Raw genomic sequence first — 13,997 nt, 5'->3', positions numbered from 1 at the left:
AAACAACAATTCTAGAACTAACTGAGAAGAAAAATGTTTCAAGACTGAGTGCAGAATTTTTAAAATGTATTCAGGAATATTTTCTTCGCACGTGCAACAAGAAACTGGACAGCTCCAGACTTCATCTTTAGGGATGAATCGGCCGGTAAAAGGAGCATCGGTAGGAAAGCACTTGAATGGTAATGACAAAGACTTGATTAAATAAAGCAGTCATAGAAAGAGCAAAAGAAGACAAGTAAAAAGCCAAATTTACTCAGCCAAATTGTGTTTTAGCAAACTCGGGTTAAAACAAGCATGCGAGTTAAACTTGTCAGAGCAATGACAGGTTTTCACCTGGGAGAGAGCAAAGGTTCTATTCAAGTATGTTGCTCAAAGAAAATGTGTGGGACTCTCAAATTTAGAAACTCGAGCACTTCAAATGATGTAAAATGTAAAAACTAATCGGTGTTCCTCAGAACTAATGGCATCATCATTAGCATGAAATTGTCCCAGATTTGCACGAACTTGGTATAAGTCTAAGATTTAATGAGTATGCTCTGATGGTAGACATGAAATGGAGGCCAACAGAGGACCTCAACCTTCTCAGAAATCTCGTCTCAATGATCCTATGTTGGGCATGGGATTGGGATCAAATTAATTTCAATCCCACTCCTAGAGTAATACGTGCATCCAAAGATTGCTCTAGTGACCAGTTTGGCAGGTAGCGAATGTAAAAAGAACAATTAAATAAACCTGGAATTAAATAAATCTGGAATTGCAGACGCAAATAGTGACTTTCAAGAGGCTTTCAGATAGGCACATGAATATGCATCGAATGCAAGGATATGGATCAGATGCAGACAGAAGAGATTAATTTAATTTGGCATAATATTCAGCATTGACACCCTAGTGGACTGAACAGGGCCTGTTCCTGTGCTGCACAGTTCTATGCTCTAAAGAAGCCAGTATCAGGCAAGATAACCATAAAGCAGGGCATTTAAAAAATCTGCATTAATGACAACCTTCCAAAAATGTTTCCATTCTTACCTGGTCTGGCCTATATGACTTAAGACCCACCAGTATGGTTGAATTTCAACTAACTATTTAGCTTAATGGCATCAGGGGATGGACAAAAATTGTCAGCACCTGCCAGTGACATTCATGAATGACTAAAAGAAAATAATTCTTGGCTTGCAGAATGAGGAATTATTTAATTATTGAATCTTGGAAAACAATAGAATTGCTAAATTATGCTGATCTTACTTTTCTTGAAGGGAACTTAGTTTGCCAGCACAGTACTTATAAACAGAAAGGAGTGGGCAAAGATAAGCATTGTAGAACATGCCCCCACTCATGCACATAATGTTCTGAACAGAAGCGAATGCTTCCCTTTCTCTACATTGCAACCCCTCAATATCAATTACAATGCCCACTAATGCTCTGGCTAAGAACAGTAAAGAACAAGGGTCAAGCACTGCACTGAGGTTTCATTGTCTAGCTTGCTCCAGAACGTGCTATAGAGTGCACTTGCTAGCTAAGCTGCCATAGAAACTCAATCTCAACAGATAATTTTTGTCCAATATTAGTAAACAAACATTACATAGCTTTGTGGGTATAATTTTAAAAATATCCCCTGTAGATAGGTAAAATGCACAAGAGTACATACTGTATATTTTATTTTTAAAATATCTTAACTCTTCTACTCAAAGTGGGAATACTAAGCAAACAGCTCACATTTTTTGGATTGACTAGAGATGCTTAATTTTTTTCCCAAACCATGATCATTTTCAGCTAGTGTGTACACTGCATGTCAGCCTATGACTTTTCTACGATGTTTCTCAAATTTAAAATAACTTGTAAAATTAATGAAAAACAGTCACTACAGGACAGGTGGAAAATATGTAAACAAAAAGATGTGGCATGAAATAAAAACAGATAATACTGTAAACACTTTGTGGAAAGAGAAAATAGAAAAACAGTTCAAATCCCTTCATCAGAACAGGTAAGGCATCAAATGAAGCAACGACAATATCATCACATACAGCATTTACACTTACGACATTTTATGGAAAAGAAGTAATTTAGAAATAGGTTGTCACTGGTCCTCATAGGAGATATTAGGACTGCTGAAAAGTGGTCTGGTCATAAAAGGGTGTTAACCAAATATGTAAGAATGGAACCAATGGAGATGTCCCAGCCACCTGATCAGCAGTAGAGGTGCTGAAGACAGATGGTCTCTTATACATCTACTTTGTCAGAAAAAAAAGTCCCATTTGTCATTTTAATTTGTGATCTTTCAATTCCAGAGTCGGATCAGAAACGTGTCTAAAGGGATTTAAACATGCTCAAGTAAAATACACAAATTTGGCATGTTGAAGTTGCAGACCCGTCTGCCCCTTTTAATCCTACTACCAATTTCTTTAATTCTATGCCCCCTGGTTTTTGAACCCAGGATAAATAGATCCTAAATTATCACGAGGTACCTCATAATCTTACGTACTACAATTAAGTTTTCATTCAGCCTCCTCTTCCAAAGAAACAATTCCAAGTTAATCAGCCTTTGAACAAATCAAAAGTTTTCTACCCTTGGTCACATCTTTGTAAACCACTTTTCCCAACCTTACCTGCACATACACATCTATCCTGTATCATGGGACCAGAAATGGATGGAGAACTCAAACGGTCACATAAATACAGAGTGCTAACATAACCTCCATGCACAAGAGATGGAGATAATTTTATATACACATGCTCATCCAAGGGATGTGGATTCCACAGGCTGAGCAAGCCTTTAATTGGCCATTCCTGATTGCCCTTGAGAAGGTGATGCAGAGTTACTGCCTTGATCTGTGGATATGCTCACAATATTGTTGGGGTTATAGAGGCAGTTATAGGGGCAGAGTTACAAGATTTTAAACAAGTGAAGGAATAGCAATATATTTTGTGTGGTGATATTCCCATGCTTTTGCTACCCTTGTCATTCTAGTTGATAGTGATCATGGATTTGGAAAGTGCTATCTGAGGCATCAATAAGGCTATAGTGGATGAAACAGTATACCATTCTCATGCTTGCTGCCCCATTCAATAAGATTGCGGTTGGTCTTTTACTTCAGTGCCACTTCACTGCACTAACTCCATAGTTCCTTTGATAGATCTTTAGATATTAAGATATATGCAACATACTTCATGATTATCCCTCCACAGTCCTCTCTGCAACAGGATTCCAAAAAATCACTACTTTATGAGCCATCAAATTTTGTCTCATCTTGGATTAAATGGTGAACCCCTTATTTTGAAGATGTGACCTCAGATTCCAGATATACCAGCCGAGGAAAGCATCATTCCTGCATCTACCACGTCAAGCTCACAAGAATGCTGCACTCTTTCAAAGGAATCGTCTCTTATTCTTCTATGTTCAAGAGAATCAAGGTGTAGTCTGCTTAATCTCCTGTCACAGAATAAGCCCCCCTTTCCCAAGAATCAACCTGATGAAACATTTGCTCATACAAGTATATTCCTGCCTTACACAGGGGACCAGTCCTGTACATAACGTTGCAAATGCTGCTTTAATGGGATTTTTAATACGTGCAGTAAGATATCATTACTCTTGTGCTCAAACCTTCTTACTCCAAGGACCAATTTAACATTTGTTTCTGTTTTGTGTATTAGGATGGCAGTACCCCCCCCCCCGGCAAAACAGCAAGCCATTTTATTTTTTCTGCTTGACTCACATTTTTCTACATTGTATTCCAACTACCATGGCCTTGCCCATTAATATCCTTTTGCAACCTCATTACACACAATCATTCAGCTTTATATCACCAACAAACAGGGATTATTACACATGGTACAGGTCGACATTCACTAACCCAACTACCTGTAATCCGGTACCTTCGATAATCCGCACTGATTTCAAATTTTCCGCGCAACTATAATTTCAAATTTTCTGGGCCACAATGCTGCGCATTGTTTTGGTTGCGCTAGATCTGTTCACGTGTTGGCGCGCTCTTGTAGGCACAGACAGGCGATTCCTGCTTGCTTTCCTACATTCATTAATATCATTTATGTGAGGCGCGGCCACCCGGCACCCGCCAGCGGCGGGGGAGCTGGCGCGCGCTGGGTCGGTCCGCCTGGCGGCAGTCACGCACTGCCCTCCAGTGTCGCCCGGCCGGCACTCAGTTCTCTTCTGCCTACGACCTCAGATCAGACATGGTGATCCGCTGAATTTAAGCATACTACTAAGCAGAGGAAAAGAAACTAACGAGGATTCTCTCAGTAACTGTGCACTCACAGCGCTGAATCCCCTGCCGCCTGGCAGTCGCGTGAAACATGGCTTCTAGAAGACCTCCTTTCTCCGACTTCTGCTTCTGGCAACCCCACACTTGCAGACATGTAACTTTGCCTGAAGGTATATTAAACGTCTCACTTTAGAAGCGGAAGTGCTCAACTGTTCTGTACAAGTTAATTCCTGTACATTTACCTGTACCCTTTATTTTATCTGTGCCTGTACAGTATATTACTTCATTAAAGTTTCACTTGCTACTCATTTAATATTTCTGTTTCATTATCTAACTTATACTGATTTACATGAGTCACCTCTTTCTCCCTTATTAGGAGAAAGAGAGAGCCTGCAGCATGTTGAATTATCGGGTGAACAATGTAGTCTTTGGGGTAACTGCAAATCTGTGTCTTTGCTATTACTTAGCTCACGCTTGAGTGCTGGTAGTGGGTGCGCTTTATTTTTGGCTAGTGGGGAGGGGATTGTTGCTCACTGCCACTTACGCGTGGGGGGGGGAATTTGGGGTTCTAACATTTAACTGTCCCTCATTCTTTGGGGCACTTCTCTGTTTTCGTGGATATTTTGTGAAGAAGAAGCATTTTAGGGTGTATATTGTATACATTTCTCTGACATTAAATGAACCTTTGAATCCTTTGATATTTTAAAGGTATGATGAGGCAGTTAGCTATTGCTTAATGCGATCCTTCTGTAATTCGGCATTTTCACTAATCCGACACTCCTCAGGTCCCAATGGTGCCGGATTACAGAAGGTCGACCTGTACTCTCATTGATATAGATTAGAAGTAGTTGGGGGAGGGCATGTAGCATCCCATTTGTCAGAGCTATTTATTCCTACTCAGTTTTCTGCCCATTAAATCAGTCCCTAGTCATACTCATGACCTAAGTTGTTAACAACCCCTTTGTGTGAAAAGGTCTATAAAAAGTCCAAATACTCCTCATCCACTGATCTGCTCAATTCTGCTAGTTACACCCTCAAAAAAAAACTAACAGATTTGTTAAACATGATCTTCCTTTTATTTTTTTTTTGTGTCTTGTTACCACTTCCTTAATAACAGATTTGAGCATTTTCCCTACTACTGATGTCATGCCAACTGGACAGTAGTTCCTGTTTTCAGTTTCAATCCCTTTTGAACAGTGAGGTTACATTTGTTCCCTTCCAATCAGGAAAACAATGAAATTTTGAGGTTCCTAAGAAAACATTCACTGGTTTAGGCAAAAGTTAATTAGGGTAAGTGTTCCAGAAGGTATAAATATAGGGCTGGTCATACTGGAGTGAACAAGGAATCAGTTTGTTTTGGAGATATACGATGCTGTATTTGTCCAATTACTAACAAAGAAAAGGTAATTCATTCCTTTATATTTGACTGGGAATGTGTTACAAAAAAATTTAAAATACAATGAGGCAGCTGATATGACAATTTTGGATACAGAGCAGATTATTAGCATGTCCTCCCTACCCCCAAGGCACAAAATGGAGAGAAATTAACAGACTAAATGACTGGGCAGGTATTGCAAATGGACTTGAACAAACGCCAAGGTAGAATCTTGAGAATCAGTGTCAGTGGGACATATATTCAACATCGATATGCCTGCTAATTAGTGTGTGGAACTGCACCCTGGTGAGAGAAAGTGCCTATGAGATACATACCTCACAGAGGGTGGTAACGTTCCCAACAATGCAACAGATTCGTGTCTGAAGGCCTCTCTGAAAATGGCAGTACTGGAGGAGGAGCAATCCAGTGGTGGGAACCTTGTTGTACAAATCCCAGCTGTGGGACTGAGACCATGCAGACAGACCAAAGAATTAGGTAAATGGTGTTTCAGCTAAATATTGCTTTAACTTCTTAGACAGAAAGATTATTATGCAGGTGTTAAAGTTGTCCACTGACATCCAGAGTACATCAAAGATGCACTGCTTAAATACTTACACCTTTAATAGTGATAGAAAATACTACTTCTGTGGAAGGCAACCAAAATTAAATTTGAGTTGTGCCATGGTGTCACAGAGTGCAAGGACAGGGTCTTTGGACCAGCAAATCTATACTGACTCAAACACCAATTTAAATTAATCCCCCTTTTATTTTATCTACATTTCCCTTCAACTCTTCTCCCTGCACCCAGGTTCTGCCACTTATCTAGACACCAGGCAGCCAAACCACAGCTTTGGGATGTGGAAGGAAACAAAAAGACTTGGAGGAAATCCAGTCACAGGGAGAACGTGTGAAGTCTACACATACCACTGGAGGTCAGAATTAAACTGGATCCGTACAGTTGTGGGGCAGCAGCTTTAGTAGTTATGCACTCAATTCTGAACTTTGTTTACCATTGAAATCTTACCAGTTCATGTTTTTGAAGGAAAAGATCAAAATGTTTACAGAAAATAAACCTGGGCCTGATCTCATTTCCAAGTTATATATTTCAGGTTTCAATACCATAGAATTTATTTCCCCTCATCCTCCATATATATTTTTCTCATAACTTAGCTGCATTATAGATCAAGTGTACCTAGAAAATCACAAATCTGCAGACTTAATTTACTTTCCAACAATAAATTTCACTAGGTATTTCTTTCATCTTAGCTTAATTGGGGAATAGTGCCATGCTTATGATAGTACATTCCTTTTAGAGGCTGTACGCACTCAATGACATAGCCAATGTGTGACTCGTATGCAATAATTCCCCGCCCCATACATACACACAAACCACAGACAATAAACTCACACCCAATCCACCTCAAGGGTGGTAAAATGATGTTGAGCGTAGGTACACTAATTGTTTTAATGAAAGAGAATTGACTAACCCTGTCTGTGCAAAGAGTAATAATGAAGTACAGCAAAAGTAACTTGCACATTTTGGAAAAGATATGACGTTACTGTCGCAACACACACACACAAAATGCTGGAGGAACTCAGCAGGCCAGGCAGCATCTATGGAAAAGAGTACAGTCGACATTTTGGGCCGAGACCCGTCAGCGGACTGGAGAGAGAAAGATGAGGAGTCAGAGTTAGGAGGTGGGGGGGGGAGGGGAGCAGCGAGAAGCACAAGGTAGACAGGTGAAACCGGGAGGGGTAGGGGTGAAGTGAAGTGAAGTGCTGGGAAGTTCATTGGTGAAAGAGATACAGGGCTGGAGAAGGGGAAAGGAAAGTCTGATAGAAGAGGACAGAAGGCCATGGAAGAAAGCAAAGGGGGGAGGGAGGAGCACCAAAGGGAGGCGATAGGCAGGCAAGGAGATAAGGTGAGAGAGGGAAAAGGGGATGGGGAATGGTGAAGGGGGTGGGCCATTACCGTAAGTTTGAGAAATCAATGTTCATGCCATCAGGTTGGAGGTCACCTAGATGGAATATAAGGTGTTGTTCCTTCACGCACAGTAGAGGAGGCCATGGATTGACATATTGGAACGGGAATAGGAAGTGGAATTAAAATAGGTGGCCATTGGGAGATCCCTGCTACTTCTGGCAGACGGACCATAGGCGCTCAGTGAAACGGTCTTCCAATCTATGTCGGGTCTCACTGATATACAGGACGCCACACCGGGAGCACAGGACACAGTATATGACCCCAACAGACTCACAGGTGAAGTGTCGCCTCACCTGGAAGGACTGTTTGGGGCCCTGAATGGTAGTGAGGTAGGCGGTGTCGGGGCAGGTGTAGCACTTGTTTCGTTTGCAAGGATAAATGCCAGGAGGGAGATCAGTGGGGAGGGACGAATGGACAAGGGAGTCACATAGTGAGCGATCCCTGTAAAAAGCAGAAAATATGGGGTACGCTCCATCCTTGTAACAAACAGCTTCAGAGGACATCACTTTCACAAAGAATCCTGGCCTACTGGAATATAAATCCACTTACTTAGATCAAGTTGGCAAGTAGTGAATTTCACTAGTTGGAGAGACCAAGTGCAGACTCGATCATTTCTTTGTTGAGTACTTATGCTTTACCCACCATAACCAAATGCCGCTCTCAGTTAGAAGTCATTTTAATTCCATACCACGAGCAAGAGAGAATCTGCAGATGCTGAAAATCCGAGCACTACACACAAAATACTGGAGAACTCAGCAGGCCAGGCAGCATGTATGGAAAAGAACACAGTCGAAGTTTCGGGCTAAGACCCGGCCCAGGACGTTGACTGTATTCTTTTCCATAGATGCTGCCTGGCCTGCTGAGTTCCTCCAACATTTTGTGTTAATTCCATACCAATCTGTCTGTCCTCAGCCTCTTCCACTGCCTGGGTGAGTTCAAAAGCAATTTAGAAGAACAGTACCCCGCTTTCTATCTGGGTAATCTACAACTTGAGAGCATGAACAATGAATTCTCCGATTTCAGGTTACATGCTCCCCTTTCCCCTTCTGATTTACCCTGCCTCTCTCACACACACTTTTCCTTCCACAATAACCACCCCACCCCCTCCATCAACCAGTTCCTTTCTTCATCAGCCTATTAAACACACTCTCCTCCTGCAATGTGCCCTATACCCTTTCCCCAAATATTCCCAATTGGTTACTCTTCACCTTCCTTTCTTACCAGATTCCATAATCTGCAGCTCTTCTGACAGCTTCCACCTACCACCTCCAAGCCTATCTCTACCTTGCCCTCCCCCATCTGGCAATCAACCCTTCCTAACCTGGAACCACCTATTGCCTGCTAGCTCTTGCCCCACCCTTCCCATCTTTATACTGGCTATCTAGTCCAAAAGAAGGATCTTGTCTTGAAACATTTATTATCCATTTCCTCCTAAAGATTCTCCCTGACCCTACAAGTTCCTCCAACAGTATTTTTTTGCTCCCAATTCCAGAATCTGCAGTCTCTTGTGGCTCCAACTTCACAATGACCTTTAGGCAGCCTAGTAATCGGAACCTTTCTCACTTAAGCTGTTTTGAACGCTACCTTCATTTTCTTTTTGGAACCATAGGTCACGAGAGCAAGATGTGCAACACTAGCTTTCAAGCTCTTCAATGTGCTTAATGAACTTCTCAAATTGCACAAACTGTGCCAGGATCGAGGAGATGCAGCAACCAAAATCCACCAGCCTGGAGTTCTTTATCATCTAAAACCAAAGATTTAAGATTTTAATAGAAGAAAAGTGACTATAGATGCTTGAATCTGGTGCACAAAACAAACTCCTGGAGGAACTCAGCAGGTCAAGCAGCATCTGTGGAGGAAAAGGGATAATCAACGTTTCAGGACAAAATCCTGAACGAGGACTCGGGTCTTTAAAAATGTTAAGTTTGAAATGATGGATGGAGAGAATCATTTTTAGCTTGTGTACAAATCAAGAACTGCTTCTGTAAAACATCAAGAAATAAGGAATTCCTTTACAAATGAATAAAAACATAGAACTTCATGCCACATAAGAAAGGTTGCAGAGGCAGGGATGACACATTTAAAGAACCTTAATAAATGAATTGAGCAAACAGATGCACAGTGGAAAGAGGAGACGAAAGCAAGAATAGGGCTTATATAGATTGCTAGTAGTAGACCAAAGAGGCAAAGAACCTGCTTTCTATGATACCAAGCCTACATAATTTTACTTGATATTTACATTTCTTTCAAATGTTTATGGGTGGGTCGTAAGGCAAGTAATGAGGACATCACTGAATGAGCCCCTTAAAGCCATTACATATCAACACACGTGTGCATATATACACACAATTCTGGTCAGGTCGTGAAACTTTTTGCTCAAAAGACTGCACAGCAATCAAATTAGCATTCCTACACATTTTGATTTTCAATCAATGTAAAAATGTTTATTCTGAATATCTTCCTTAATTTCAGTAATTAAAATGACTACTTTCCTAAGATACTTTAATGATGAATTCAAATCATTGTTTACAAAAGTAATGCATGCCATTACAAACCACACAGTATCTCCCGCTACATAAATCAGCAGCACCCACTCCTCAATCACCTAATCCTTTTTCAAAATCTCCACAATCTGGATCCCCTTTCCTCTTGTTTCATTCCACAAACCAGACAATGATGCCTTGTTCCTGTCTATCACCCTGCTCCATCTCTTGCCTATCCCTTTCTCAAACCCTGCTTAGCCTTGCACCCCACTCCACCTCCCTCAGTCCTGTCCTCCCTGGCCCATTACTGCCCCATCCTCCCCCTCACTGCATTCACAACCATCTGACCCACGTTCCACTTCCTTGCTCATTTGCTCCCATCTGCTCACCAGCTTCATCCACACTCCCTACCTCACCCCGTCCTTCCCTTCACTCCCACTTCATCCTATCCCTCTCTACGACTCTTTGCCCATACACCACCCCACTGTCTTGCCCCCATTTCACCCAGTTCTTCACCACCCACTCCTCCATGCATCTCCCTCCTTCCACCCCATTCCTCTCTGACTCCCATGGACCCTCCCTTCTTCGGTCTCCTCCTGATCCCCTCCCATCCCTTCCATTCCTATCTGGACCCCTCCATGCCCATCCCCTTGACACCCTCCTTCATCCCCCCAAACTCCTCCTTGAAACCCCCCCTCCCTCCAAAACCTTTCTTCTCCCAACCCCCCCATCACGTACCCCCTCCCTCTGACCTTATCCTCCTTGACCATCTCCAGACTCCTTTCTCCTTCCATCCCCCTCTTCCTCCATGAGCCCCTCCACCACCATTCCCGACCCCACTCTCCCTCTTCTCCCCTCCATGCCACCTCATTTTCCCTGTGCCCATCCCCGCCAATCGGCCTCCTCCTCCTCCCTGAACCTATCTCCCCTCCACTCTTTTCTTCGTCCCATCCCGACACCCCTCTCCCCTCCCAAATCCCCCACCCTCCATTTAAGACACCCCCTTCACAATCCCACGTCCTTCCCCTTTCAAATCCATTCCCACGCCACCCACTCTCCGCTCCCCAGGGGCTCGGTGCCGGGACACGGCCGCCAACTCCACACAGCCACACAACCACGACCGCCCGCCCCAGAGGAAAGAAGTCAGACCTTCATGAGAAGGAAAACACACAACTGAACCTCTCCGCATAGTAAAACTTTTACCCCCACCCCTCTAAACATAAAAAGTCGTCAACCCCACCAGAAACCAGAAACAAAACCCACCTCCGGACAGAAAGGCGAGTTTGATTCGCAATTAGTCCGAATACGTTTTTTTTTAAAAGAGCCACCGAATGTAAAAATGAAACTCGAAATGTGCGGTCAGCGTGCTGCTTACGGTCTCTAACTTCCCTCAGGTTTTCATTGTCACCTAGGTAAATTTTTATCTCACTTTTTTTCAAAAAGAACATTAAAAATATTTAAGGGATTAAAAAAAAAGAATTTTAAAAAACGGTTGCGAAAGCTCACGTACGAAGTAAACAGGCCGGACGATTGCGCTGCCTCCTACCTGGTTGGTTAAAGCCGCTTGCTGTACTGGTCTACGCCTGGTTTTTGCTTGGAGTTTTACTTTTATTTTTCTTGCTGGGTTAAATGTTTTATTTTTTTCTTTCTCGGCTGCTCGCTCGAGCCCTCGGCCCCGCTCACGCTGACGCAGCCCCGCCGCCTCCCTCCCACTTCCGCTCCACTTCCGCCCCTCAACGCCGGGCTGCTTGATTGACACACGCTTCCTCAGGACTGCTCAGGCTGCATCCCCAAATCCACGTTTGGTTTGCAAAATAACAAAGCAGTGTCTGAAGGCAATGATGTAAACAAAGCCTGTAAAATATTTATTAGTTATTTACATCACTGAAAGCATTTCTTTGTACTTGGATGGTGAATCGTTGAAAACCGTCTGAGTTTTAAAAAAGTTACTATGAGCAGATGTTTCAAGGACCGTAGGTAAAGATGAGGAAGGGTTTTCAACCTGAAATATTTACTTGTTTAACTTTCCACAAACGCTGATGGATTGGCTGACTTTTTCCAACATTTATGTTTCTGAAACTATTATGGCATTTTGAAATAGATTCAAAAGAAAGAACGCACTAAGCTATATATAGAATTTCACATGTTTCCACTGTACCACAGAAGTTTAATTGAATTTGAATCTCACAAAAAGCACAGCATTGTTGATCGAGAATATTGGAAAAAGTCTCTTGTACTAAAACTATCAACGTCAGCAACTGGAAATTCAACCTTGGTCAATATTACTGTATGCACAATTAAGACATGTCAATGTCATTGAAATTAATCCTGGAGGCAGAATACGCATTCTGTTGCAACTAAAAAGTGCGTTTAGAACCGGATCTTTTCGGTTCATCTAAATTATATATAAAATTTTGACTTACAGCGTCATTACAAGTTGGCAGCTCCTTTGGCAATGCAAAGCTCCTACACTGAACTATGACGTTAAATCTGAGAAGATCTATTTCTTGCTTAATGCATGTCAAATTTTGCTTTCTGCTCTCTTGGGTTTGCTGACAAAGCAGGGAATCTAATGCATGGAAGCGAATTGGACTCCTGTATTGTGAAAGGGACTTGGGTGGCATTTTAACCATGGCCTGGTTGACAGCCTTCTCACAGGCTGAAGCAGTTTAAAGATTAGCAAGAGATATGAAGAGACACTCCAAATAAATCAAAGTATTATTTTTTTTAGGGGAAGAACTAAATTCAAGGAAAAAGGAAACAGACTCTAACTTCTAGATCTTCCTTCATTAATGAAAATTTCACTAACTACCCGTCCATCACATATATACTTCATATACTTACATCTTCCGATTACAGCATATTATACAGTACTGAAGTGATAGAATAGATTATGAGCTCAATTCCCCGAATGCAGGTTAAACCCATAACTTTCTAGCTCAGTATCAAGATTAGCACTGCTAACACACATTATCCATTGCATTCTCGTTTATTTCTTTCATTCCCAGATGTTTCCTTAATTCCGCACTGAGAAACAAAATCAACATTGTGTCTAAAAATGGATACAAGTTACAGTTACGTTCACAATAACACAGTGATCTCTTGTGACTCAGCAGCTACATGGAGGATAATCACATTTTTTCTAAGTATTTTTAGACCACAGGACATGGGAACAGAATTAGGCCATTCAGCCCATCTAGTCTGTTCTGCCATTTCACCATGGCTGAGTTATCAAACCCGTTCTCCTGCCTTCTCCCCATGACCTTTGATACCCTTATGAATCAAGAACCTATCAACCTCCACTTTAAATATATCCAGTGACTTGGCTTCCAAAGTAGTCTGAGGCAATGAATTCCAGAGATTCAACACCCTCTGGCTAAAGAAATTCCTCCTCATCTATGTTCTAAAGTGGTGTCCTTGTATTCTGAGGCCGTGCCGCCTGCTCCTAGACTCTCCTGTTGTGTATTTAATACTTCAGTTATATTTGAGTAATATTATAAATATGTTGTTTGATTAAGCATTCTTTGCTTATATAATTCATTATGGGTTATATGTAAAAGTATGCATCATCACGCCACCACATCATAAGTGTGCACCTTGCTAAAGTAATGAAATGAAGTGTACACATTCTCCCGGTCTCCCCGTGTTTTTCTTTCAATTAGTTTTATGGTTTAGAGTTACAAAACATAAAAGTGGCGATGAGGAAATTTTAAAGTAAAATGAGACAACTAGCAACCTGTTGAAGTGCAGCAAGATATTTGAGTAAAAAAAAAAGCACAGCAATTTGTTTTCTTCACTAGGGGAGTAAGACAATCGAGTTTTTTTAAAAAAAGGCAGAAAAGATTGTGTGTTCATAAACAGTAAATACTGGTGATAATAATAATAAATAAAAGAGAAGCAGAAATAACTCACTATATCAGAAAGATGTGTTCGGTTGC

At 41.7% G+C, this 13,997-nt stretch overlaps 1 protein-coding gene across 6 annotated transcripts in view; it reads right to left on the bottom strand.

Moving 5' to 3' along the window:
• Window positions 1-11,764, bottom strand: part of LOC140191659 (signal transducer and activator of transcription 5B-like) — a 106,806-nt gene extending 95,042 nt beyond the window's left edge. For 2 of the 6 annotated variants that reach the window (XM_072249260.1, XM_072249259.1), the window contains exon 1: window positions 11,606-11,764. The gene's annotated coding sequence lies outside the window, so the exon portion shown is untranslated. Of the gene's footprint in view, window positions 1-4,270; window positions 4,291-5,927; window positions 6,057-9,160; window positions 9,321-11,569 lie in introns of those variants that run through there. The other 4 variants (XM_072249261.1, XM_072249265.1, XM_072249264.1 and 1 more) reach the window with 4 other exon arrangements.
• Between the last annotated feature and the right edge of the window lie 2,233 nt (window positions 11,765-13,997).

This window comes from Mobula birostris, chromosome X (genome assembly GCF_030028105.1).
Source record: "Mobula birostris isolate sMobBir1 chromosome X, sMobBir1.hap1, whole genome shotgun sequence".
NCBI lineage: Eukaryota > Metazoa > Chordata > Chondrichthyes > Myliobatiformes > Myliobatidae > Mobula > Mobula birostris.
The sequence above is the reverse complement of the archived record's forward strand: the minus strand, read 5'-3'. Positions and strand labels throughout refer to the sequence as shown.